Consider the following 26,839-nt stretch of genomic DNA (forward strand, 5'->3'; position numbering starts at 1 on the left):
TGCCTTACCCTAACTATGATTGTGGTCAACCAGTAACCCAATTTATAAGATGACTTTCTTTTTATCATAATGTCTGTTTAGAAAGCACATTTTTTTGCTCTTTCATGTCCAGCATGTTCCTTGTTAATGTTTAAAGTTTTAAGAGTCGTGTCAGATATGAGTTTCTTCAAGAGGATATTTATGAAAAAGGTAAAAGGAAATTGAATTCATGCTTCTGAACGTAATTAAGAAGAAAAAGGAAAAAAGTGCTACTCCAGTGAAATATATCAAACTAAGCAGAGCACATCTGAATTGTTTAGGCCTTTGAAAAACTTGCTCACTTAACTTTGACAACACAATTGTCTCCTTGTCATAAAACGCGGAGGCATGCTGTGCCAGTTTTTCCAAAGAGAAAATTGTGGATGTCAGCAGTAGGCTTGAACAGAACTCAGATGCAGGGCAGAGCACAAAAGTCAAAATGCACCAGAATGAAACAAGATTGTTTTTATGTTTATCTCTCTTCAGTAGTCATTGTGAGTACAATCTTGTTGCGCCTTTCTCTTTCCAAGGGAAGTCATCCATCATTGGCTTCACAGGCCTGTTGCATTTTGAATCAATTCCTGGTGGTGCAAGTGCTACATAAAACCTCTGTTGTTATCCTCTTTTCTGAAAGGGTTGGCATCTCAAATGCTGAAATAGCAAACCCAAGGCCAATTTTGAACCTGCCTGTTGTCTCAAAAATCTTGGAAGGAGACGTTTGAGATAAGTTTATCTGAGGATCATCAGCCAAATTACTCTTATGTTGATACCTTTGAATTCCGCAACCACAAAACATGAACGATTGTTGACTCGTGAAGTTGTATTTCATGCAATTACCACATACAGAGCTGTCTCATTCAAAGCATCTTCACCAGCAAAATAATTGCCAAACGACTTCAGGATGGAAGCCATATAATTATTTTTCATTGAGGCATCATCATAGAGGTGATGGCTATAAGGCACGACCAACACACACTGTTCTAAAACACTACAAGTATACTCTTATCCCAGGAATTCCTTAATTTGGAGGTTTCAGTACTTGTTTGGCAAGAGATTGGTATGGAACAGTATAACATTGGGGAATATCTTCAATAGGCAAGACCCTGAAGGCAGCTTTCATTCTTGGTATTATTAAAATTGACGACTGCTTACGATACTATAGACCATCAAATCTTGCTGCATAGCCTGTGTGGAGATTAGAAGACTGGTCAGGGTGTGATTGTCCTTTTAAGTCCCATTGGGGACAACTGAGTTTTGGGGTTCCCCAAACATATGTGGTCACCAACTCCTCTTCAACGGGCGCAAGCTGTCTTTGGCATGGGTGGGTATGCGGTTAACACTAATCTGGTGCCTTGATTAGAGAAGGGCAGTGGGGCTCTTGATAATCAAAAGCACAAAACACAAAAAAGAAAGGTATAACTGGGATTTGCGAGGAGAGACAAGGGGCGTTGCTTATGGAATCAGCATTGACCTGCAGGCGCAACTACGTTAGAGTACATATAGATAAAAAACTTCACAATGTATATCGTAATTTGATTTAAAAAGATTCCCACAGTATTTGGGAGAAAACGTATTTATTACGAACTGCTATAGAATAGAGAAGATAGAATTCAGACTTCAATAACTTCAGGTATACTGTAAGGAAGAATAAACTCGTAATTCTCCTTTGGATGTGGATGCTACCCTATCCAATTCAGAGGTTAATGAAAACAATTAGACAAGATGCTTTTAAGCAAAACAAGATGGAGTTAAAAACCATATACTGAAGCATGTGACCAGATCTTCAGGTGTAATATTTTGTATGTAAAAGCAGCAGCTGTGGAAGTGAAGCTGAAATGAACCACAAATGAACCAATGAGTAAGCATATGAATCAGTGCCAGGCACAGAGCAAGAAGGGCAATGGTGCATATATTTATGTGCTTAATAGCAAAATTGGCAATTGCTTGATTTGCAGGAATAGAAAATGTCAAGCAACAAACAAAAACACTTTCATAAGTATGAAGAGAAGTACATAGATTAGGGAGTTTTTTCATACCTCTAGCATGAACATTTGTTTTGTAAAGAATCGATGTTAAATTGTTCGTGCTAAATCTTTTTATTAGAGGGACGATTAAATTTGAATTGCTCTAAGCTCTGCGCTAAATGAAGCATGCTATAATTACACTATAATAAACACGGACATTTTAATTACTTCCTTATGAAAGACTATCGTAATCATATCTCAGTGCCGTTGCGCATTAACTTAAGCATTGGATGACTAGATTTCACCACTTCCTTTCCCCAGGAGACATTCGTTACTTATAGCAATGTAGCAGTAATGCAATTATTAATCTGCCTTTGGCCTGTTGGTGAACGTGCGTCACTGTGGGGGTAAGTGTGAACCCGGTGTTTCGATGGAATCTTATAAATTATATCTACCCCCTTTATTTCAAATATTAAGGCAAACTATAAAGGACTCTTGTACTTCATATGTTATCTGTACTAAAACGTGTTTAATTTTCAAAATGGTGGATTTTGTGGTACCAACATATAAATGTCAGTTTCTTTATATGTCTAGCCCACTAGAGAGCGCATATGATTTTTATTGTGAGGTGGGTGGGTTTCGGCCCAACGTTCCCCATCTCCTGGGGCTCAGCGATATTGTAAACGGAGACAGGGGCACGCAGCCCCTCTCCCCGGGCCACTTTTGACAGGGAGAGTCCAATTAATAAAGGGGGAGGGGGCCACGTGCACCCTTTTCTGGGGACCCCATTCCCCCTGGCACGGCCAGCAAAGGGAGGGTGGCCTGCTGCCCATGCAGGGCACCCACGATATTCCCCTTGGGGCCAGGGGGGGGACTCAAAATGCATCCAGTGAGAGCCCGCCTTACTCTACCCTGCAGGGAGAAGCTAAAAATGCAGCTCCCTGCTGGTGGGAGCAATGTTCAGATCTGTTTCCGTGCGGCGTAAATCACTGCGAGCAGGGAATCCGATCTGAAGCACACTCCCAGCTGGAATGAGATTTGAAATTTCTCCCACCAAGTGAGGGAAAACACAGTTTTCCTGACAGTGCAGGCAGGGAAACTGCTATGTCCTGGAGGTGGGCACCCCAGAATATAGCAGTAGCCATCCCTGGGGGATAGGGTCCCCAGGGGCATTAATGGCTCCGGGAAGGGGGGCGTGTAGCCCTCTCCCCTTTGTTATTCAGACCAGGCCATGGGGGATAGGGTTTCTGGAGCCAAATCAGTCAGGGAGAGGGCCACATGCCCCCTCACAGTCAGAATAAGGATGGGCCCAGGGGAAGAGGGCACGAGGTCAGAATCAGCCTGGGGAGCAACGCACGCGGCCATACTTCCCCTTCCCAATTTCGGCTGGGGGATGGTGTCCCCTGGGTCGAAATAGTCCTGGGGAGAGGGGCCTTGTGTAACCACCTTCCTCAAATTAATATTTACTAATCCCCCCAGGACCTAGCCCACCCATGGGGCAAAAACAACAAGTACAGGAAACTGCACATGTTTTTAAAAACATTATTTTGCTGCAGATCCACGGATCAAATACTAGAGTCCTTCAAAGCTCTGGACCTGCCCAATGTTTGATTGATGCAACATGTGACTCCTACATGGCTTGAGATATGGTAACTACTTTTGAGGTCTTGTTTTATGTTACACACAGGTGTATAAAACCAGGAATGCTCCGAGAATTCTACCACATGAGCCGACTCCCCATAAGGCACTAACATGGGTAACTATGTACAATGGATAATAGATTAATTTGCTTCCAGAGCAAGACATATTCTCTTTCCAGACCTGAATGATGTATGCCGTCAATGTTACTACACCTATTATGGAACTAAGCATAGTCGCAGAGAGGATGTAAATATGGTATAATGTAATGTATGTTTATGTGCAATAAGCGACTGATGAAGTAAGCACATGTACTGTGTTAACTTCTAAAAACCCAATAAAATGTGTTTAAAATAAGAAAAATCACTTATCCCCTGTTTGGCTTGAAGAGTGGAAACTGCCTAATTCTAGGTTCTCATGGAAATAGTACATTACCTCCTTGTTGCTGCTGCTCAATTGCCATGGTGGCTCATACCAGTGAGCCACTGTGGATTGACTTTACCACTCACTAGGAGGACGAAATTGCTTGATAGCTGAGTATTACTCTGTATGAGGGTAGCTCGCACTGTAAATAATTAACCGAGGAGCTCCTCACTTCTGTGAGATATTGCATGCCTGGGGGATTTTCCCGACATAAGTAAAATACTGATTCACTCTATGCATCTATGCCTATTCTGTTACAATTAATTTTAAGTACATACTTACACTCAATTGTGCCTTGAAACTGGAAAGAAGCAGGGATGTGAATGTGGACTGTGGGGCAATGAGAATATTTACACACAAATAGATGCATAAATTGTTGATTTTGGGAGCAGCCTGTTGTTAAGGGTGGATGGGCCCTGCACCTCCACCTCTTCTGATGCATAAAGAATGTCTCTCAGACTGAGCAAAGGTCAGCCCGACAGACACTCTTCATGTTTGAGTCAGGCAGCTCACTGCACATGTGCTAAATTTACAGGAACCTGGCTCCCTGAGCTGAAATTTGCTGAGCTGAAGATTTCTTATCCCAGTGGGCATGACCACCTCAGCCTGGCAAAGTTTTCTGTGAGCCTCCTCCTCATGATGAGGGGGAGCATAAAAGATAGACCTGGAACTGGGCGCTTCAGTTTTAGGCCCTGAAATGTCCATGGCCGAGCGCCCATCAGTGATGCTCGCCACAGACAGGGATGAGGTCAGTAGTGTCACTGACCACATCCCACTCTGTGATCAGTAAGGTACTGCTGCCTCCTCTCATTGGCCAACCCATAACAAGGTCTGTCAATGACAGCTGGTAGCAGTCCCAATCCTCCAGGAACCCTAAATTTACTACTTCTAAATGCCTTCTGTGAATACCAAAAGTAGTACGTTTAGGATTTTATGTCAGATTAGTTCTGTGAATCAGCCCCTCTGTTTTTAGAGAACTAAAGTTGTTTAAGTCCATAATGTAAAATTTTGAATAGAGGGAATGTGTCATGAAGCCCTACTTTTACTATACTTTTAATTGTATAATTTATTTGCATTCATTGTGTCTAATAAACACAGCGGAACAGTGCTAATTTTCCTTTCTTCTTCTAGATACCTTGGGATTACAAGACCCCTGACATATCCTGTGAGACAGAATGGGAAGTGTATGGCCAAAATGGTCCTCTGTGTTTGGCTTCTCTCTGCTTCCATCACTTTGCCACCTCTCTTTGGTTGGGCCCAAAATGTCAACGATGACAAAGTTTGCCTCATTAGTCAAGATTTTGGCTACACCATTTATTCTACAGCTGTTGCATTTTACATCCCAATGTCGGTGATGCTCTTCATGTACTATAGAATTTACAAGGCAGCCAAGAGGAGTGCAGCCAAACACAAATTTGCTGGATTCCCAAAGCACGAAGAAACCGATGGAATGGAGTCGGTGAACGGGGTGGTCAAACTACACAAAGAATCAGAAGAATGCACAAATCTCTCAAAGCTCCTAAGAAATGATAGGAAAAACATTTCCATCTTCAAAAGGGAACAAAAAGCTGCCACGACTCTTGGTATTGTTGTTGGTGCCTTTACAGTGTGCTGGCTTCCGTTTTTCATTCTTTCAACTGCAAGACCATTTATCTGTGGAACTGAATGTAGCTGTATTCCCTTGTGGATGGAGAGAACTTTTTTATGGTTGGGATATGCCAACTCTCTTATAAACCCTTTTATATACGCCTTCTTCAACCGGGACCTGAGGACGACCTACCGTAATCTGTTACAATGTAGATACAGGAATATCAACCGGAAATTATCAGCTGCTGGGATGCACGAGGCACTGAAGCTTGCAGAGAGGCCAGAGTACATACTGTAAGGTTACTTCCCTTCTATTATTCTATATCCATTCCACGCTATTCCATGATTAGGTTCATCAAGTACAAGTTGTACAGTTATCAATGTTTTTTTTACTTGAAAGGGGATTTTCGGTGACACAAACAAAATGTATGTAAAACATTGCCACAATGAAGAACCTCGAAAATTCATTGACCACGTTTGTGGTACATTAGTGTAAGACCTGGCTGGTGACAACAAGAGTGGTTTAGAGAAGTGCTTAATTTGTAAGAAAGTAATTGTAACCTCACCACCTGTGCTGCTAGGGTCACCAAATTTCAAGGTTGCCTAATCTGGATTCCGCCTCATTCCTCTCTCTTCCACCACAATGCACTTCCTATCTCCTTATCTAGCTCTTGCAGGCCCTTTTTTATTCCTGCCTTCTACCTTTGTTGCTGTTTTTTTGTCTTTTCTGTTTTTTTCTTCCTGGTTCCAAGTTTAATAATGAAAAATAAGTCCAAGCCGTATGTGGTGTGTGCCTGTGCCCACCACCTTCAACAACCAGCAGATCTCCAGCAGGGGTGTGGACCTTTTGCAAGGTTGGTGTCTAACGAGGTGCGGTAACAGCAAGGTATTGCAGCATTCTCCCAAAAACGTACACCACACTACCCTCCTCCTTTAGAGTGGCATGGTAAATAAGCAGTAATATCACTAATTGGGGATAGTTATTATACCACATGTTGCAATATGCTCTGTGTCAGTCTATGTGCAACACAGGGGATGTTAATGAAAATTTAGGGGCATATTATCAAGGACGGGCGATACATTATCGCCGCTTTTATCGGCACGAAACTGCTGATAAAGCTGCGATAATGGGCTTGATAATATGCTCTATGAATTCCTATCGAAGCCCTTGTTAGATGTGAAGTCTTCTAACATGGGCTGCGATAGGAAGTCATAGAGCATATTATCAAGCCCATTATCGCCGCTTTATCGGCAGGAAATGTATTGCCCGTCCTTGATAATATGCCCCTTAGTTCCCTCAGTTTTTATTCGGTTATTTGGGAGGAGTTACCACCAGCTCCATGCCGATAGTAAACACAGACAGAAGGCCAGATTTACTAGGAAGTCACACCAGGGAATACAGTTACATTGCGTTGCATAAAAGAAAGAGAGCAGAACAAACCATATCAATTAGGATGTGGCACTGTTCCCTTCTCTTCCTCTGCTGGTATACTTTTGGCTGCCATACGCCAACACAGACCAGTTGCTTCTTAGTGCTAGGGTGTCTGAGTTTCCTAAAGAATAGGTTTATAATTGAAAGGGATTGCTTCCAGTACAAAAACTATGCTTTAATGCTTTTCTCACTTTCTATGTGTGCTATACACTGTAGCACACTTACAAAGTAGGAATAAAGAGCAAAAATGAAAACATTTCTCCTCACTGCACCTGCGCACAGAGAAGGATTTTCGCACAAATAACAATTTTTTGTAGACAGGGATTTCCGGCAAATGGAAATGTCCATGCCCCACCCATGGAATGCTCCCTTGATGCAACCTAATACATGGCAGCTCTCTTTGCAACTTCATGTTACTTTGAGATATTATCCAGCACAAATTTAACTTTACGTTGGATAGTAAATCCCATCTTGACAATTTGTTTTGGGTTTGAGTTACAAAAGTAATGCCAATCTGACACAGGGTTGGAAAATATGGGCTAGAGTTTCCACTATATGATGCATTGTTATTTTTATAATGCAGTAGTAGTGTTTTACAAATGTGATAGCAACACATCACTCATATCTCGTTCAATTTGATACGTGACTGCACACTTCTTGCATGTTCTGGTCACTCTAAATGAGGGCTTCAGAAGTAGCTGAAAGGGTTCCGTTTTTTGGAAGTATAAAACACAGTAGAGGTACGTTATTCATCATAAAATGTTAACCAAAGAAATTTCAAGATCAAAGGATTTTTTTAATTTGTTTTAGCAATGGTTTCTATTTAGTACTGGTGTTGTTTATGTGTCTCTTTCGAGTGCTTGGGCACTGCAGGGTTTAGGGTAGTAACAAATGTTGAAATGATATCCCCTCAATCTTGAAAGCGTTTGGATACTGAACTCTCCAACTTCTCCTGAGTCACCACTTCATGCAAAAGGGAATATATAGTGTGTACAGTAGTTACTTCACACATGGGGGCCTATTTACAGGCCCTTAACACCACTGGAGCATCACTTTTTCTGACCCTCTGGTGGCTTAGTGCCATTCCCCATACTTACAAGGTAGTGCTTAGCCACTTAATGTGGTTTAACACCATCATGTAAATATGCCCCTTTCCGCCGCATTCTGCAGCGGCAAAGGGACGTGCAATGGGTGTTGCAGTAGGCGTTCCACTGCAACACCTATTGCTTCTTGACGCTGCCCCATATTTACAAGGCTGGGACAGCACCAGAACCAAGGCAAAGTAATACCTTGTCTTAAATGGCGATAGGAGGAGAAATTAATAATTTCTCTTTGTGTTTTGTTCTTTCTATGTGTGATGTATTGTGACACCAGGGTGGATATTTACAAGAACATGCCAGAGAGCGCAGTGTTATGCCAAATTGGCAGCACCAATTTGGCATAACACCATGCTGCCAATTTAGCGTAACACCACGGTCTGGCATTTTTTGTAAATATCTCTCCGATATCCTTCTATCACTCTGCTAAGAGAACAATTTTAATCATATTTCTGTCTCGCATCGGGCATGCAGATGTAACCGACCTGGCTTCACCTTGAGGAAGACCTTGGAGCCTGCTGACCCCTTTCAAATTCTGTCTTTTTGTTTTCTTTAAGAAAACTGACAAGCTCTACACATTGTTCTCTTTATCTTGATTTGAGCTGGCAAAAGTTTTTGAAAAAAGGTCTGTCTAATTTGCCAAGCTGTGTAAAATCTTGTAAAAAAACTTGGTGTAAAATTACTTCTGGCAACATTGTCAGAGCTAGCGCTTAGTTGCACAACATTACAGCAATCGAGATTGTACGAATATATTCGTTTGTGTATGGTATTTGTAAGAAATGGGGGGTATAAGTTGAGGAGGGTGAGTACCCACCTCAAATAATACCCACAAACCTTGTCAGGATTAATCATGAAAGTCACTAAATAAACCTTAGCTCTACCACCTGGTACCTATGGCATAGAGCAAACAGGCTTAATTTGGAGCAATGTGAAAGGTATTTATGCAGCACACAAACAGTAATAAACTACATAACACAGGAAATATCTCAAACCAATTCAGAAAAATTAGTACATTTTGAAAAATACAATGACACCAAAATGACAAAAATGCAATAAGAGAAAATTACAAAAATAAAACAAATACAACAAGATGCTACTGTTGATGTGAGGACTCCTCCCCCCTTCAATTTATTTTTTGATACAGTCTTTGAAAGAGCTAGTCCTAATACTTGACCCCAGATCTTAGACCTGAAACTGAATTGCTGGGCCTCACTGCTATACTAGGTTATTATATCCAAGAAAAAGTCAGTAATTTTAAAGCCACCCATCATTCTGATATCACTTTACTTACAAATAATGCAGCAGGGGAAACTTGCACAACAGTTTTCAGAGCTCCTGTCTGCAATAATTCTTGCAAATGGATTTGAGCTTCTGACCCTTCATCCTCTGTTGAAGTAAGCTTTTTGAAATCTCTGTAGAAGAACGGAAGGAGACAATAAAGGACTTACCTGCTGGCAACCACCACCATTGAGGATGGACACCTGGCATGCCATGTCATTACAGTCCAAATCAGAAAATATGGGCAACATAGGCTAGTCACTTCAGTTGGTCTGACTGCCTTGTCCAGCATAGACTATTTCCATGCCACTTGACCCAGCTTGTTTCCCTTCTAAGCCTTCCCTGACCCACCAAGAATCACCTTTCCAACCCTCAGATTCAAATCCATACAATATGAAATACGCATTTTGGAAGACTTGATGGAGAAGTCATTTCAATATGGTGAGGTCAGCTTCATCATCTCTACAGCTTCCAATGCCAGCCCTCCTCCCCATTTGGTGACCCTGGTTGTAAGGACTTAACCACTCCCCTGTAACCGCCAGCTCACTTTTAGAGCTAGTGGGTGTGTTTTCAGCCTGTCAAAGTCAATCCAATGCTCCTCCCTACATTCTCCACTACTTACATATTCCACACCACCACCTCCAGTTGTCACCCTTCTCAGTCATTCCTGCACAATGCAACAGGTAACCCAGATATAGTATACCTGTACTTTGACAACGATCAGTCCAGACAGATCCCTACCAGTGTTGCTCAGGCTTGAATCTGCAGATCCTCTGTAGTGGCATCATTCAATGAATGTGACAGTTTGCTATGCACTTTTCATACTGGAAGGTAGTCAGTAATGTACATTTAGTCCAATTTTTCTATGACCTCTGTAGTGCTAAAGGGTGTAACCTTTCGCAACATGTAGAACATAAAGCATATCGGTGGAATCATACACATTTAGTCGAATTATGCTCTTTTTATACTGGTACACCCTTCACTTTTTTTTCCTTATGATGCGATGAATTGTCTGGATGTAAAGGCAATAACAGGTATTTGGAGCAGCTCGGTAGATCACCATCATCTTCCTTGATCGAGCATGATTAGCAGCTACTCACACGAAGGTCAAAATCTTCAGCAACAGATACTGAGTGGGACGAACATTCCTTTAAACTAATATAACAAATGTACAGGACTTTTTGAGCATTCAAAATGCATCATTTCAAACCATTACAGTATGGAAAGGGCAACAATTACTGCATTTAATGGGTAGGGTAAGAGGTAAATAAACTTTATCAACTGAGATCTCAACTATGACGAGCTACTATTTAGTACATTTCGATAAATTATTTTACACCAATAAATTTGCCATAAGTAGATGCGAAAATAACCAAATGGGATTTTTAACTATTTAGGGGCCTATTCTGTAACTGCATTTTGTCGTAAGTGTAGTAGCACTACATTAGTCCTTCTAACATATGACAAAATGCAATCACATGGTTACTTACACCTACACCTCTACGGTCTTTTTGGTGCGAAAATCTCCACACACATCAGTATATGTTTTATTAGTAAATGAGGGAGGGACAGGAAGGAATGGATGGAAAATGTGTAATATTTACTATAAAAGAGGAGGGGTTAAAGAGTATGTAACGAGGGCGTAAGGGAGGTTATTAAGGAGGGACATGTACCCACCCACAAAAGAGTAAACCCCTTCCTATTGCCAAAGTGCCCTTTTATAATTTGTAGAGCCAAAAGGCTCAAATAACAGGTGTAAATGTACTTCAGCTGGAGAGCTTGTGTATGTCTAGCACTAACCATGGCCCCTCACAGGTACTGCAACGCCCTCCCATTGAAAATAATAGAAGTAGGGACTTAGAAGAAAACCCTGTAGAAATTAATGCTAAAATAATTAAGCTAAATAAATAAATGTTATTTAGTATTAATTATTGTGTCAAAACTCACACTCAATTATTACCATATGTTAAAATATTTCACTAACCATTTTAACATTTTAAAATTAATGTAACATTACTATTAATTTAAAATAATACTGTAAATTATATCCATGCTTGTTATTAATTTGAAATACATACAAATATATTTTCTTACTTTAGGTGTGCTTTTTTTCATGGAAAAGAAAAATTACTTTATTTTAAGTTGATGTATTCAAAAACTATTGTTTATTTAAAATAAGTTCCTAATGCTGTAACATTTTATTACAGTATCTAACATTAAAAATAAATATATACAAAAAATGAATGTTAATATTAAACCTAAAAGAAATTTAAACTTTTTAACTTTTCCCTGTCCTTTGCAATATAAAGATCATCACCCTGTTTGCAGAGGTCTCAGCCAAGTCACTAATAGAGCTAGTAACTTTGCATTCGTATTTGATGTTTTCATTACATCCACTCCAGTTTCGGGGGGGGGGGGGAGATGTAAATGAACACTTTTTTGCAACTTCACACTTAAAAATGGTGAATAGCCCAAATGAGTAAAATTGCTCAAAAGTGTAAGAGTAAATTTACAAATGCAGATTTACTGACATGTACGTTTACCTTTGTGGATAGGCCCCTTAGTCTCTACAGCTAACCATTTCTGTAGCTGTTAGCTATCCCCATGTCATTAAATATGAAATGGACAAATGAAGCGAAAAGCTAGTTACAAAGCAGCAGAGTATGGTACATAATCAGGGTTTGATTGTGAGATACATTGATGTACGGTCTACATAAGGGATACAGAAGAAAATGGTGCTGGATTGGCCCTATTGTGCGCTGAGTATTTCCTCAGAAGGCAGGAAGGGCGGTGTGGTGTTAGTACTGGAGATACCACTACTGTCACTACCAGCAGTAAGACCACTCTTTTTCCAGCCCCAATTGTTTGTCGGTGTGCCCCTGTGTTTGCACATTGGTGGGGATGGCTGCTGTCAGGATTAAGGGGCCACAGTCTTGGTCTGGGGGCTGGGCTGACATGGGTGGGGTGCTGTTGAAGCTCTGCATACTGCATGCTGACCTTGTAGGTCCTCGGAAGCTTGTTTCCGGTCCGGGGAAGGCACGGCTTGGCAGTTCGGGCTGGACTGTTCCCATGAGGCACAGGGTCAGACTGATTTGTATATGGCCATGTCTGAACTGGGGTGGCAGAGTGGGCTAAAGAACGGTGATGGATTAAACCCAGATCTGTTGACTGGGTGTGAGTGTTTGATTGGTTCAGATGCTCCGTCCATCACCACCCCCTCTTGTACCACTTTGTTCGCCATAAGTTGGCAGGGTATGCTCAGACGTGAGTCCCTTGCTCACTTTGCCACTGGATTCAAGCAAGCCGGGCTGAAGACGGCTGAAATGGCAGAAACCGGTCCTCGAAAGCTTGTTTCCGGTCCTGGGAAGGCATGGCTTGGCAGTTCGGGCTGGACTGTTCCCATGAGGCACAGGGTCAGACTGATTTGCATATGGCCATGTCTGAACTGGGGTGGCAGAGTGGGCTAAGGAACGGTGATGGATTAAACCCAGATCTGTTGACTGGGTGTGAGTGTTTGATTGGTTCAGATGCTCCGTCCATCACCACCCCCTTTTGTACCACTTTGTTTTGCCATAAGTTGGCAGGATATGCTCAGACATGAGTCAGTGCTCACTTTGCCACTGGATTCAAGCAAGCTGGCCTGAAGACGGCTGAAATGCCAGAAACCGGTCCTCGGAAGCTTGTTTCCGGTCCAGGGAAGGCATGGCTTGGCAGTTCGGGCTGGACTGTTCCCATGAGGCACAGGGTCAGACTGATTTGCATATGGCCATGTCTGAACTGGGGTGGCAGAGTGGGCTAAAGAACGGTGATGGATTAAACCCAGATCTGTTGACTGGGTGTGAGTGTTTGATTGGTTCAGATGCTCCATCCATCACCACCCCCTTTTGTACCACTTTGTTCGCCAAAAGTTGGCAGGGTATGCTCAGACGTGTGTCCCTTGCTCACTTTGCCACTGGATTCAAGCAAGCCGGGCTGAAGATGGCTGAAATGCCAGAAACCGGTCCTCGGATGCTTGTTTCCGGTCCAGGGAAGGTATGGCTTGGCAGTTCGGGCTGGACTGTTCCCATGAGGCAAAGGGTCAGACTGATTTGCATATGGCCATGTCTGAACTGGGGTGGAAGAGTGGGCTAAAGAACGGTGATGGATTAAACCCAGATCTGTTGACTGGGTGTGAGTGTTTGATTGGTTCAGATGCTCTGTCCATCACCACCCCCTTTTGTATGACCTTGTAGGGAAGGCATGCACCTCCTCCCACAGGACCTTAAACACAATAGCACTCCTACAACCTTGGAGGGTCTCCATGCCATTCAGATCGCTGGATGGGGACTTCTTAGGTCTTCATTTGCTGATTGACCCCCTGACAGCTTATCAAGGGCTCACCTTTCAATAGTATAGCAGCACAGGGGTCCAGAACGGGGAGGGGCACAGTGCAGCGCAGGCTGTTTTTAGTTCTGAAACTGAGTGAAAGGATCCATTTTCCAAGTTTGCATTATGGTCAATGGCACCCTTGATATGCCACTCTGACTTCTTGAGCACTGTCCGGAGCTGGACCAGCATAAACACACAGTGGCTCACTGTTTGTTTTGACTCCCAAAGATTGAGTCTTCAGGTGCTGCTTATTGAGGATGTTTGTCTACCTTGCGTTATTCCCCAACTATCATCTGGAACCTGGGTGGTAGATTACATAACAAACTAATTAAAACCATTAGCAATTGGTTCAGTCCAGTGTTTGCTACCCCTGTGAGGGTTACCACAGCTTGACAATAGCCACTATGGACACTCAGAAGGCAAAGCAACAGAGCATCAAGGAGGTCTAAGTTGTGGTTCTGATAACAATTACTTCATTTACCCTCAGTTAATCCACACTCCTAATTGGTATATAGCTAATTAGCCAAATTCCAATGTGCCACAACTTTCTCAGCCAAGAAGTGCTTAGATGTGGTTGAGTATGTGTTCTGCTATAACAACAAGCAACATTTTATGAGCTATTAAGTTGTTCTCTAGCTAAGCTATACAAACTCGGATTTACATAACATTAGGAATATGACTTAATTCATTCACTGATTACATACTTGCATGATCATTCATTCCATTTTTCACTCACCAGCTCACTCAATCACTTGTGAATTAGCTCAACCATTCATTCATTTTCATTATCTCACTTTGTGGCACACTAACTGAGTCATTTGCAAAAGAAGCCTTGCACTGGTTCAAATAAGAGCTCCAATGTGCTTCCCAAAGTGAGACTCAGAAGATCAACAGTCATAGGGGATCCAAAGATCTGGTACAAGCAGACTAACAAAGGGTCTGGTTCACAAAACAGAGTCCTATCTAACTTTGTGATGAAACTCTGCACTCGTAGAGATACTACTGGTAAACAATTGCACATTTACATAAAAGTGTAATTTAGTCTAATTGTGTGAATCGGCCCTTGAATGTCCAAGGTACTTCTATGGGTTAATGTGAAACTGCTTAGCTCACTGTGTGTGCAATGTCTTAAGATCTCAGTCTATTTCTTTCAGTCAATCAATCAGTAGAATTCTAAAGCACCACTTGGCATCCGGGAGGGCATCCAGGTGCTGGAAGGGTCCAGTTGATTAGCCGAATAGCCAGGTCTGCAGGGACTTTCAGAACTCTAGATGGGATGGGGAGGTCAATAGTTGAAAGGGCAGCTCATTCTATGTTTTACCTGCTAGGTAGGAGAAGGGGTGAACTCCACATCTACAACATCAGATGCAGTGGGTTGAGGGTTAGAGAAAGGGAGAGGGAGTGGAGGTGTCTGGTGGGGCTGAAGGAAATTCAGGTGGTGGTTCAACTTTGTATGCATGGGTGGGAAATGTTAAACTGGCATCTTTTCTGTACAGGGCGCCAGTGGAGTTCTCTGAGTTAGGGAGTGAGGTGGGTTCATCTAGGAAGATCCAGGACGAATCTGGCTCCAGTGTTCTGTATGGTCTGCAGTCGTCAGAAGAAATGAGCTGCATTCCCAGCCTAGAGAGCATTGCTGTAGTCCAGTTGGCTGGAGATGAGGGCTGGGTGATAGTGCGTCTTGAGCTTGGATGATAGTGCACCTTCATGGTTAGCTTGTTGTCTAGAATGATGACTAGGTTGCTAGCATGGTCAGTGGGGATAGTAGTAGGTCACAGATCTGAGGGCCACCTGATTTTAGGATGTTTAATTTACTTTAAAAATCCCAAAGCACTTGCAGACATTTTATTTTGTAGAACACACTAGACAAAGAGTTCAAATTTGAGAAGGACCATTCCAAAGTGTGACCTTCAAATTAAGTCAATGAGGTAATGGAGTCTAATTAGTAGTGAGGCTTTCCTCAAAGATCTGAGACTCCACCCACTGAGAGAGACTGTTGACATCTGTTGTATCTTGAAGTTTGTTAAAAATGCGTATCTATGTTATTATGCAAGTGGCTGGTGTCTTTGTCTTTATTATACACATAGCAAACACTTTTTTTGTCTCTCAAAGAGTGCGGACTTGTAAAGGCTCAGCAAGAGGGTGAGGCTTTCATTAGGGCACCTACATCACACAATGACAGGTAACAGGTGTGTTTGCATTTGTTATCCAAGCAATCTGACCCCATTTGCTTAACCCTGATGCTAGTAATAGTTATGCTGTGTCTAATCTGATGTCTGTTTTGTTGTGAAATGTATGTGCAGAACTTTGCAGGACTAGTAGTCTTTACAAGTCTGCAGTTTGTAGGTGTGATAAATTTGCATAGCCCCAGGTGTTAATTGGGTAATGTACAGAGGTTCTTGAATGAACCAGATACTTCTAACTGTGCAGAACTGCATCAGGAATGGGTTCTTGCTGAGACCTGTAGAAGTTGCAGAGGCCTTATGAACCAGAGGCCCTTAAGTAAACAATTGCTGAAAGCTTGTGCTTAGAAAACAGAGTTATCTCTTAGGTCATGCTGACTTAAAATGTTCAGACAATACACCTCTAGCCCTCACACACAGGCACTCCACAACACCGGACCAATGTACCTCAACAGACAACTCAGCTTCTACACCCCCACACCCAATCTCCGCTCTGCCGACCTTGCCCTCGCCACAGTCCCCCACTTCTGAAGAGCGACCTCCGGCGGCAGATCGTTATCCCACCTCGCCGACAAGACCTGGAACACCATCCCCATCCACCTATGGCAGACCCAAGACCTGCTGACCTTCAGAAAACTCCTCAAGACCTGGCATTTCGAGCAGTAGTAGCATTCCCCAGAGCATTGAGACCCGCACGGGTGAGTAGTGCGCTTTACAAATGATATGATTGATTGATTGATTGATTGATTGAAGTTATGCAACTTACAGTCGCAGATTTTTGACCGGTGATATCCTTCAGGTTAGATAGAGATCATACAGGTGTCAGTCAGAATAGCAGCTCTTCTGGTTAAACAGATCTTAATAATGAGAATCAGCACTGCTGTCACTATTTACTATGACTTAAAAGTTAAGCTATTAGAATATATCACGAAAATTATGTTTTAAAATGCAGCATTTTGCCATTTCTTGCAAACATTTCTTGGGTGAGAAACCTCACTCCTCTTGCATTGGTAGGACTTGCTTGCTTTGTGCAGTATAGGTTCTGATCTGACAAAATTTGCCAGAGCTGCTTTTGGTTTCCAGTTCGACCCTGGAAGAAAACAGGATTAAGAGAAGGAAAGGGAAAACATTGGCGCACAGTGAGACAGAATGATGGTTTACATTCACTGCAATCAGGATGGTTGTATGAGCTTGACTTCAGGCAGTTCACATTTTTCAGCTACCAATACTAAGCATACTGCAACTTTTCTGTGACTTTTTCTATTTAGTGTATGTCCTAGCGTTAAAAACCATCTTCATTTATGCTGCTGGGGAATAAGTTGAAAGTCACTCTCAAGACGGTAGCATAATATAGACACCAGCAGCCCCAGCTGTGCTGGGGGAGGCCGAGCTGCGGTGAGCCCCCTCAGCACATTACCCTGGCCTGAGAGCCCCTGATTGAGTCCGGAGAGGGGCCCTTCCATGTATCTTGCAGGGGGGTCCCCTCAAGTTGTGTCATACCACTGTTTTAAGACATAGGTTACGTTTAAAGCACCTGCAAAAATCAGGCATGCCCTTCATTCTGTAGACATCAATGCCTATGCACATGATCTCCTGACCTGCTCAACTGCAAATATTGAACAGTTAAGTGGCCTGCACACATTTGCTAAATACACGTTTCTTTGGGAAAGAACAAAGGATTCTGAATACTCTAAATAAGAACATTCAAATTCAAAAAAATTGGAAGCAGAGTTGAAGAGACCTCACCGGGGGACCAAATAGAAAATACACATTGCTGTAGAAACAAAGAGTGTGCATTGTTAGTGATCTAAACACACGAGAGAACAGACTAATCAGAACAGGTGAACACGCAGGTTGCCAGAAACCACTCACGGAGTAAACTTTGCTTATTTTATCTTTTGTAAGCATGTTATTGCTGCATGCAGCGTTTCCCCTTATAGTAGCTGATAAATGCAGCTGGCGGAATTGTCTCGAAACACGAGTGCTCTTATTTGTGTGCACGCTGGTAACAAGACAAAATATTTAATTCAAAATATAGAATTACCAAAATATCGAAGTCAAAATATAGAATGGACAAAATATCGAAACGACAGAATATAGTGGTCAAAAATATGGAATTGAAGGTAAGTAATGTAATATCGATTTTTAAAAAAGTAGAAAGCCAAAATATCCAAGTATATAATATAGGTATTACAATAAATCAAATTTTTTAAAATATCGAATTTTTTAAAGTGTTTTGTATGTTAGTATATGTGTGTAAAGTGTATATTATTTTTGTTATTTATTTTCAGCAATGAATTTTATGTTATTTAATTTTTGCGTAATTTAATTCTGTAGCGGGTTGTGGGTTTATAGGGGAATAGGGTGGGAAGTTATTTAATTATATTAACTCCTTCCATGCTCATGACGAGCTCAGCTTGTCATGAGGCACGGTGCTTGTGTGCTCATGACGAGCTGAGCTTGTCATGAGCCGTGGAACGCTCACATGCGGGGATAATTCCCCTGCTGTGCTGAGCATTCCACATAAACGGGTGTGGCCATGACGAGCTCCGCTCGTCATGAGCACACGAGCACTGTGCCTCATGACGAGCTGAGCTTGTCATGAGCATGGGGGCGCTGCGCGCGCCCCCGCCCCACAGCAGAGTGGGGGAATTACCACTGCTGCGAAGGGGTTAAATTAAATATAAATTTTTAGAAATAACTAATTATTTTTAATTTAATTTTGCGTTTTAGTTCTGTAGCGGATTGTGGGTTTATTGGGGAATAGGGTGGGGAGTAATTTAATTGTATTTAATTAAATATTTTTATTTATTTATTGGTATTCATTTTGAATTAATTGTTAATTGATTTTTAAATAATAATTAGTTTTTATTAATTGATAATTATGTTAATGTTATTAATTTATTTTCTGTAGCGGGTTGTGGGTTTATAGGGGAATAGGGTGGGAAGTAATTTAATTGTAATTAAGTAAATATTTTTTATTTATTTATTGGTATTGCTTTTTTATTTATTGTTAATTAATTGTTAATTAATTTTTATTAATTGGTAATTAATTTTTATTAATTTATTAATTGATAATTACGATAATTGTATTCATTTATTTTCTGTAGCGGATTGTGGGTTTATAGGGGAATAGGATGGGAAGTAATTTAATTGTAATTAATTACATCTTAAAAATATTTTATGTGTGTTGATAATTAATTTACTGTTAATTAATTAATTATTGGAAATAATGTGTATTAATAAATAGTTTTTGTTATTGAAAATTAATTAGTTTTTAATTAATTAGGAATAGATAATTAATTTTAATAACTAATATTAATTTGTATTTATAATTGATTAATTATTACATAATATTGAATTGTCAATTAATTTTAATTAATGTTTTAATGGTATTGATATTTAATTTATGTTTATTAATATATTAAAGCATTACTTTCCCTACTGTTAAATTCACTAGAGTGGGAATAGTAATTTTTACCCCTACACTATCCAACACTTTCCCTACTGTTGCACTCTCTGGAGTGGGAATAGTAATGTTTACCCTCCCGCTATCCATCGCTTTCCCTACTATTGCACTCTCTGGAGTGGGAATAGTAATTTTTACCCTCCCGCTATCCAACGCTTTTCCTACTGTTGAACTCTCTGGAGTGGGAATAGTTATTTTTACCCCTACGCTATCCAACGCTTTCCCTACTGTTGCACTCCTTTGGAGTGGGAATAGTAATTTTTACCCTTACGCTATCCAACGCTTTCCCTACTGTTGCACTCTCTGGAGTGGGAATAGTAATTTCTACCCCTACGCTATCCAACGCTTTCCCTACTGTTGTACTCTCTGGAGTGGGAATAGTAATTTTTACCCCTATGCTATCCAACGCTTTCCCTACTGTCTCACTCTCTGGAGTGGGAATAGTCATTTTTACCCTCCCGCTATCCAACACTTTCCCTACTGTTGCACTCTCTGGAGTGGGAATAGTAATTTGTACCCCTTTGCTATCCAACGCTTTTCCTACTGTTGCAATCACTGGAGTGGGAATAGTAAATTGTACCCCTGCGCTATCCAACGTTTTCCCTACTGTTGCACTCACTGGAGTGGTAATAGTAAATGTTACCCTCCCGTTAACCTATGGTAAAAATATTGTATATTTGTTATTAATATTATGTTAATATGAATATGTATTAAAATTAGAATTGTATTTTTTTTATAACTTAAATTGATTATTTAACAATTTTAAGGGTATTTAAGTATTTTTAAGTATGGTTAGTTCATTATATTTATTATTTCATTAATTTTGAATTACTTTTAAGACATTTTAAAAAGTTCGATATTTTGACTAACAATATTTTTAAAACGATATTTTTGATTCGATATTTTTGTACTTACCTGTTTGGAGATAGGAATTCGATATTTTTGCATTCTATATTTTTTCCTCGATATTTTGGTAATTCTATATATGTGTATTCGATATTATGTCAGTGATCCTGCATGCTATCACTTAGATAATGTGCATGACAAATGTAGTGCCCACATAGAGCCCATATGCGGGGTCAGGGGCGATGTTGTCCTTTGGAACAGATGAGGAAATATGTCCCTAGTGATAAGATTCAAAAAGCATTTCAAAGTATAGTCAATATGATCGAATGGACTCAAAAAAGGGAGTTTGAGATCAGTAGTTTAGAAAAACCATGAAGAGTTATGAAAATATTCAAGTGCAATACAGAAAGGAAAAATATAGCAATGCCAATAAATCAGTCAAAGAAAATAGAAATCAATTGCCATGAAGGCTTGGAGAGTTTAAATAGATACAGCAATGAGCGAATTCTGGAAAAGAGAATAAGCTTAATTATGTAGCAAATCAACAGAGAATTGGACAACATCCCTAGTTGAGACCCCAAAGGACCTGGCTCACCCTCAAACTGAGGGTTTTTATAGCCAATTTCCTCATAGGAAGTAATAAGAACTGCACAGTCAGCATTGTTGAGGAAAAGCATCTATTTAGCAACCAATCATATTTCATATAATACCACTATCCTAGCACAATCCATTAACATGAATAATTATTATAACCCTTCTGATCTCATGACATTAGAGTTATCAGAACAAATTGGTTACATAAACAATGACAAAACTCATGAAGGAATGCAGAACAGTTAACGAGCCAGAAGAGCCATGAAAAGCATGTAAACGATTCTTCCAAAGGGTTTGAGAACATGTCCACAGAAAATAAACAGTACTCATTTTGCTGCATGCGATGACATTAAAAAATATAAAAACACAATAAATATTATGAGACAGCATCCGTTTTAAAAATAAATGGAGTTGAGGTCTAGTTAGCATTAGGCCATAAAAATAGTTGCACATATTGCAGCTTTTTCGTTCCATTTGCAAATGACTCGTATTAATAAGCACATACAGTTCTAATCAGAAAATAACTTTTACATTTGTAAACAATGCCAGAGTTAATTGGCGATTACTAATGCACTTTGTCACCATCAATATTTCTAGTAACTTTAGATTTACTGCTTTTGCCATTTGGCTTTCTGTGATCAGCCGGATGCTGGTGGGTTTTTGTACAGAAATACTTTTTCATGATCATTGCTGCTGACCAGATGGAAGAACATGTAACCCTGCCATGCTCATAACATGGAGCGCTGGGGTCATTGTTCTTCTATTGAGTTAATTGGGTGACTGAAGTGAAGATTTAGCCTGTGAATCTAAACAAAAAGCAAGATCGACACGTGTAAAGGATTAATCAAATCTAGAAGAAAGGCCGGTTGCCGAGAGCTGAGGGTTGGTAGCCCTTCAACCCAGGTCTGTTCCTCAGTATAATTAGAATTATTGTCCGTCTTTAGTGTTTAGCTAACTGGATAAGAATACTGCATTATGACTGCTTTCCTTTTGAAAAAACTAGGGTGTGCCTGGTGGTGAAAGACCATGGGATCATCAGAAGATAACAGGCATATGGGGCATTTAGTAAACAACAGAAAAGCTAGCTAATTGTTTAAGGGGTTATCTACTAACTATAGATGAAATCAAATTACCTCTACGTCCCTAGTCCTCGACCCAGTCATCACTCATGAGGTATTCCACAGACAGGAAACAAAACAGGAAAAACTTTTAGGCTCCACCCCCCCCTCCCGCCAGGTGCTATATCATACCTAACCACCAGAAGGACATCCTCTTTTGTTTCCTGTCGGTGGATTACTTGATGGGAGACGCTGGGGTGAGTGTCGGGCACTTACCTGCTTCATTAGTCCTGTGGATCCTCCTCTGCTAGGCTTTGGGAGGCTCCCATGGACCGTCGTGGGATTCCTTGAAGTGGGGCTGCTGGGCTTCCCTGTCTCCTCCTGGCCTCGGGAGACCTGTGCTGCTTGGCTCCGCGGGTCTTCCTATTTTCTCTGCTGCCCTGGTTTTCTGACTGCGCTGGAGGTGTCCTGATGTCAGTCCTGCTGCACGACGGGGTCTTTGACGGCGGTGGCCTGGTACCAGTCCTGGCATCGGCGTGCAGGTAGGAGTGTGGGGCGGTGAAAGCTTGGCCAACTCTTGGGCGCGCTCCTCCCCGTTTGGTTCCCCGCTCACTCTGCTGCCTCGCCGTGGTGTGGGGACCCTGATGTCGGCTCCTCTGTGTGTGCTGGGGTTGCTCGCTTCCGTGGGCAGCTTCGGCGACGCCATTGTCAGCCGCTTCCTCTCTCCTCCGGTTGCGCGCATGCGCAGTGCTCAGAACGGTGTTCCCGGGCATTTGTTTGGTTCTCGGTGCTTTGGACGGGTGCCTGGGTGGGCTATGGGTGCGCCAGTCTTTGAGGCAGTCTTTGAGGCTGTGTATGCTATGTCAGGGAGTTCGGGGAGTCATTGCTATGGTGCATAGCGAAGTACGAGGGGAGTTGTGTTTTGGGCCCGCGTTGGCTGATTGGCCGGTTTCGCGTTGGTCCCGCCTCTTCCCTTTCATGGCTTGGTTTTCGGCCTCGCTGGTGATTGGCCAAAAACGGGGCTTACCACCTTGGTTGTTGCATTGGTCGTTTCATACTTTGCCGGCCTATGCTGTTTTTTCTCCATGGGGGGCTAATTGGTTGGGTGTGCCCTATTTATATGCCCTCTGGGGGGTGGTGTTTCTTTGTAGTGTTCCTGCTTCTTGGTTACTGTTACTTTGTACCTGTGTGAGTTATGGGCAAGCACTATCGTAAGAGGAAGCATTCCTCTCCTGTGCCTTCCTCTTCCCCTGGGTCCATGTGGGACTCCGCTCCTCCTGTGAAGCATGCCAGGAAGGATGATGATCGGATTAAGCGCCTTATTCTGGAGACTCTTTCTGATCTTAAAGCTACCAAGAAGGCTGCTGTTGGACTTTCTGGTTCTGCTGCCTTTTATTCGGATATTTCCTCCTCTGATGAATCCGATGGGTCTTCTCTTGCTGCTGTTGAGCTTCAGGGCAAGTACATTTCAAGAGAGCTCTTGCCTGACGTCCTTTCCCATGTGCGAGTTAACATGGGGTTTCCTGAGGATTCTGCGCCCAGCTCCTCTCAGGATGATCTCTTGCCGCAATTTAGGAAGCCTGTTGCCTCTTCTCTGCCGGTGCATCCTTTTGTGTCTGATGTCCTGCTGAAGGAGTGGAAGGACTCGGATCATGTCGCCATGCCCAGGTTTATGTCCAAACTTTATCCTTTGCTGGATATGGCGGACTCGTTGCCTGATTCCATTCCTGTGGACTCCGTTGTGGCCAGTCTTGTGGGTCATCCTTCCATGGCAGATGATAACATTCTGAAGGACGGTGTGGACAAGAAGGTGGATTCGGCTCTGAAGAAGTCTTATGCCGCCTCTCACCTGGCTATTCGTTCTGGGATTTATGGGGCCTATGTTGCCCAGTCTTTGCTGACCGATTTCAAGTCCCTGTTTTCTATGATGCAAGACGGTGGCAGTTGTCCGGAATTGCTGGAGTCCATGGAGCACTATGAGGAATTCCTGTCGGACATCGCTTTTGATTCTGTGAGGGCTTCTGCGATGTCCTGTGGTTCCTCTATTGCTGCCCGTCGCAACCTGTTGCTACGGGATTGGAAGACGGATGCGGCCCAGTGTTCCATGGTGTTGAGGCTGCCTTTCGCTGGTGCCCGTCTGTTTGGTGACTCTCTGGAGGAGAAGCTGCACAAGGTCTTTAAGGAGCACAAGCATTCTTTGTCCTTTCGTGACCTTCCGCCCTGTGGGGGTTCCTCCTTCTCTGGTGCCAGGTCTTTCCGCCAGCCTTCTAGATTTCAGCAATCCTCTTTCAGGAGTCAGCGTGGCACTGGCCAGTCTTTTCCTCGGAATTTCAGAAGAAGTCCCAGAGGGGTGCTGGGTCTGGCCCGCAGCGTTCCTGACTACGCCATCCAGGAGGTCGTTCTCGATGGTGGTCCACCTGTGGTTGGTGGGGAACTTCGCAGATTCCTTCCGGCTTGGCGCTTGACGACCTCCGACCGTTGGGTGCTGGATGTTTTATCTCACGATTACCGGATCAAGTTCTTGTCCCTTCCCCCCCAGGGGTGGTGGTGACCCTGTCTCCTCGGGATGCCTCCCGCTGTCTGGCCTTGTTGGAAGGGGTTCATCTTTTGGTCAGCAAGCTTGCGATTGTCCCTGTTCCAGTGCAGGAGCTGGGGATGGGCGTATACTCCGTCATCTTTTTGGTGCCGAAGGTCACGGGGGGTTTCCGGGTGGTCATCAACCTTTGGGGTCTGAATTTGTTCGTGAAGAAGGTCCCGTTCAAGATGGAAACTCTCCAGAAGGTGATTCCGCTGATCCAGTCCGGATGGGTGTTCTCAACTCTCGATCTCCAGGACGCGAATCTCCACGTCCCTGTGGCTGTGGGGATCAGCGTTTCCTGCGCTTATGCCTGGAGGGTCAGCACTGGCAGTTCTTCGTCCTTCTTTTTGGTCTTCGGTCTGCCCCCATGGTGTTCACCAAGGTGGTGGCTCCCTTGGTGGCGCATCTCTATCTCCTGGGGGTGTCTGTGTTCCCCTACCTGGACGACTGGATGGTCCAGGCTCCATCTCTTGAGGTCATGTCTCGCCACCTTCTCTTGACCATGACTACGCTCAGGGAACACGGGTTCTTGATCAACTTGCCGAAGTGCCACCTAGAGCGTGCCACCAGGAGGACCTTCATCGGAGCCGTGTTCGATTCTGTGTTGGGCAAGGTGTTCCTGCCGGACGCCTGGATTCGTCGCCTTCAGTCGTTGCTGAGGAAGTTGTTGTCACGGGCTTCGGCTCCCCTCCTACAGTGGCTGGAAGTTCAGGGCCACATGGCTGCGTCTGTTTTCACCGTGCCCTGGGCCAGGGTTCATCTGCGCCCTCTGCTGTGGCATGTGCAGAGGCGGGTTCCATTTCCTGTCCTGAATTATGCTGTTCTTGTGCCTGTGTCTCTGGACATTTTGTCTGCTCTCCAGTGGTGGCTGGTTCCTCCCACCTTTCCAAGGGGATGTGTTTCCGTCTGCCTCCTACTCTGGTTGTGACCACGGATGCCAGCGCTTCTGGCTGGGTTGCGACTCTGGACCATTGGGCGGTGCAGGCTCGTTGGCTCCCGTCGGAGTCCCACAGGTCGTCCAACTGGAGGGAATTGTCTGCAGTGGAGAGGGTGCTTCACTTTTTCCATCTTCATCTGAGGGGTTGCCATGTCCTGGTGAGATCGGACAACACGGTGACTGTGGCCTATGTCAATCACCAGGGGGGGACCCGCAGTTCATCCCTGAATCTTGTGGCTTGTTCCATTTCGGATTGGGCGGAAGGTCATCTTCTGGCCCTGTCTGCTCAGCACATTCGGGGTGTGGACAACGTGGTGGCAGATTCCTTGAGCCGGAGGTTTCTTTCGTCTCTGTCCCTGTGTCTGGCTCCCCGGACCTTTCGGCTGCTTTGCCTGCGGTTCGGGACTCCGGATCTGGATCTGTTTGCCTCCCGGTCCAATGCCCTGGTTCCCCGGTTCTGCTCCAGGTCTCCGGAGGTGGGCGCCTGGGGGGTGGATGCCTTCTCTCTCCAGTGGCCTCCTTGGCTTCTCTATGCCTTTCCTCCCTTTCCTCTGATTCCTGCCTTTTTGCTGAAGGTTCAGCGGGAGGGGGCTCAGGTGCTGGTGGTTCTTCCATACTGGCCGAGGAGGTCCTTGTTTCCTCTATTGCTGGGCCTAGCGGTGGGCCCTCCTTCGCTTCTGCCCCGCTACCCCGCTCCTCTGAGGTCCCCGTCCCCCTTTCTGGTCCCCCTCTCCTTGGCGGTCTGGAGGTTGAATGGTTGTCTCTTGGGGTCCGTGGTCTGCCCGACCACATCATTTCTGTAATGCAGGACTCTCGTAGGCCGTCTACTTTGTCTTCCTATTCGAAGCACTGGTCTTCTTTTTCAGGGTGGTGTTCCTCGTCTGGTCTGTCTCCTACCTCTTGCCCTGTGTCTTCAGTTCTTCAGTTTTTTCTGGATGGCTTTCAAAGGCGCTTTGCTTTATCTACCTTGCGGGGCCAGTGGGCTGCTATCCATGCCTTCCGGGCCCCGGATTCTTTTCTTCCTTCGGATGGCTTGTTGGTTTCTCGCCTTTTTCGGAGTTTCTCTCTCTCTTCTCCTTCTGTTCGTTCACTGGTGCCCCCTTGGGATCTCACCTTGGTGTTGGGTGTTTTGCAGTCTTCCTCTTTTGAGCCCTTGGAATCTTTGGACCTTAAGTTCCTGTCCTAGAAGGTGGCTTTTCTGGTGGCTATCACTTCTGCGAGGCGGCTGGGGGAGCTTACGGCTTTGCGTTGTTCTACCCCGTTTTTGCTGGATGACGCTGTGGTGCTCTCTTTGGGTCCTGGGTTTGTCCCCAAAGTCCGCTCTTGTTTTCACTCTTCTCAGGAGCTGGTTCTTCCTTCTTTGTGTCCTTCT

At 43.4% G+C, this 26,839-nt stretch overlaps 1 long non-coding RNA gene across 1 annotated transcript in view; it reads left to right on the forward strand.

Annotated features, from left to right (window-relative positions):
- The first annotated feature begins 5,195 nt into the window (after window positions 1–5,195).
- LOC144753271 (uncharacterized) overlaps window positions 5,196–26,839 on the forward strand; it is an 85,589-nt gene continuing 63,945 nt past the window's right edge. Inside the window, exon 1 of the long non-coding RNA XR_013594279.1 lies at window positions 5,196–5,924. This is a non-coding gene — a long non-coding RNA (uncharacterized LOC144753271). The remainder of the gene's footprint in view (window positions 5,925–26,839) is intronic.

Source organism: Lissotriton helveticus, chromosome 5_1 (assembly GCF_964261635.1).
Source record: "Lissotriton helveticus chromosome 5_1, aLisHel1.1, whole genome shotgun sequence".
Classification (NCBI taxonomy): Eukaryota; Metazoa; Chordata; class Amphibia; order Caudata; family Salamandridae; genus Lissotriton; species Lissotriton helveticus.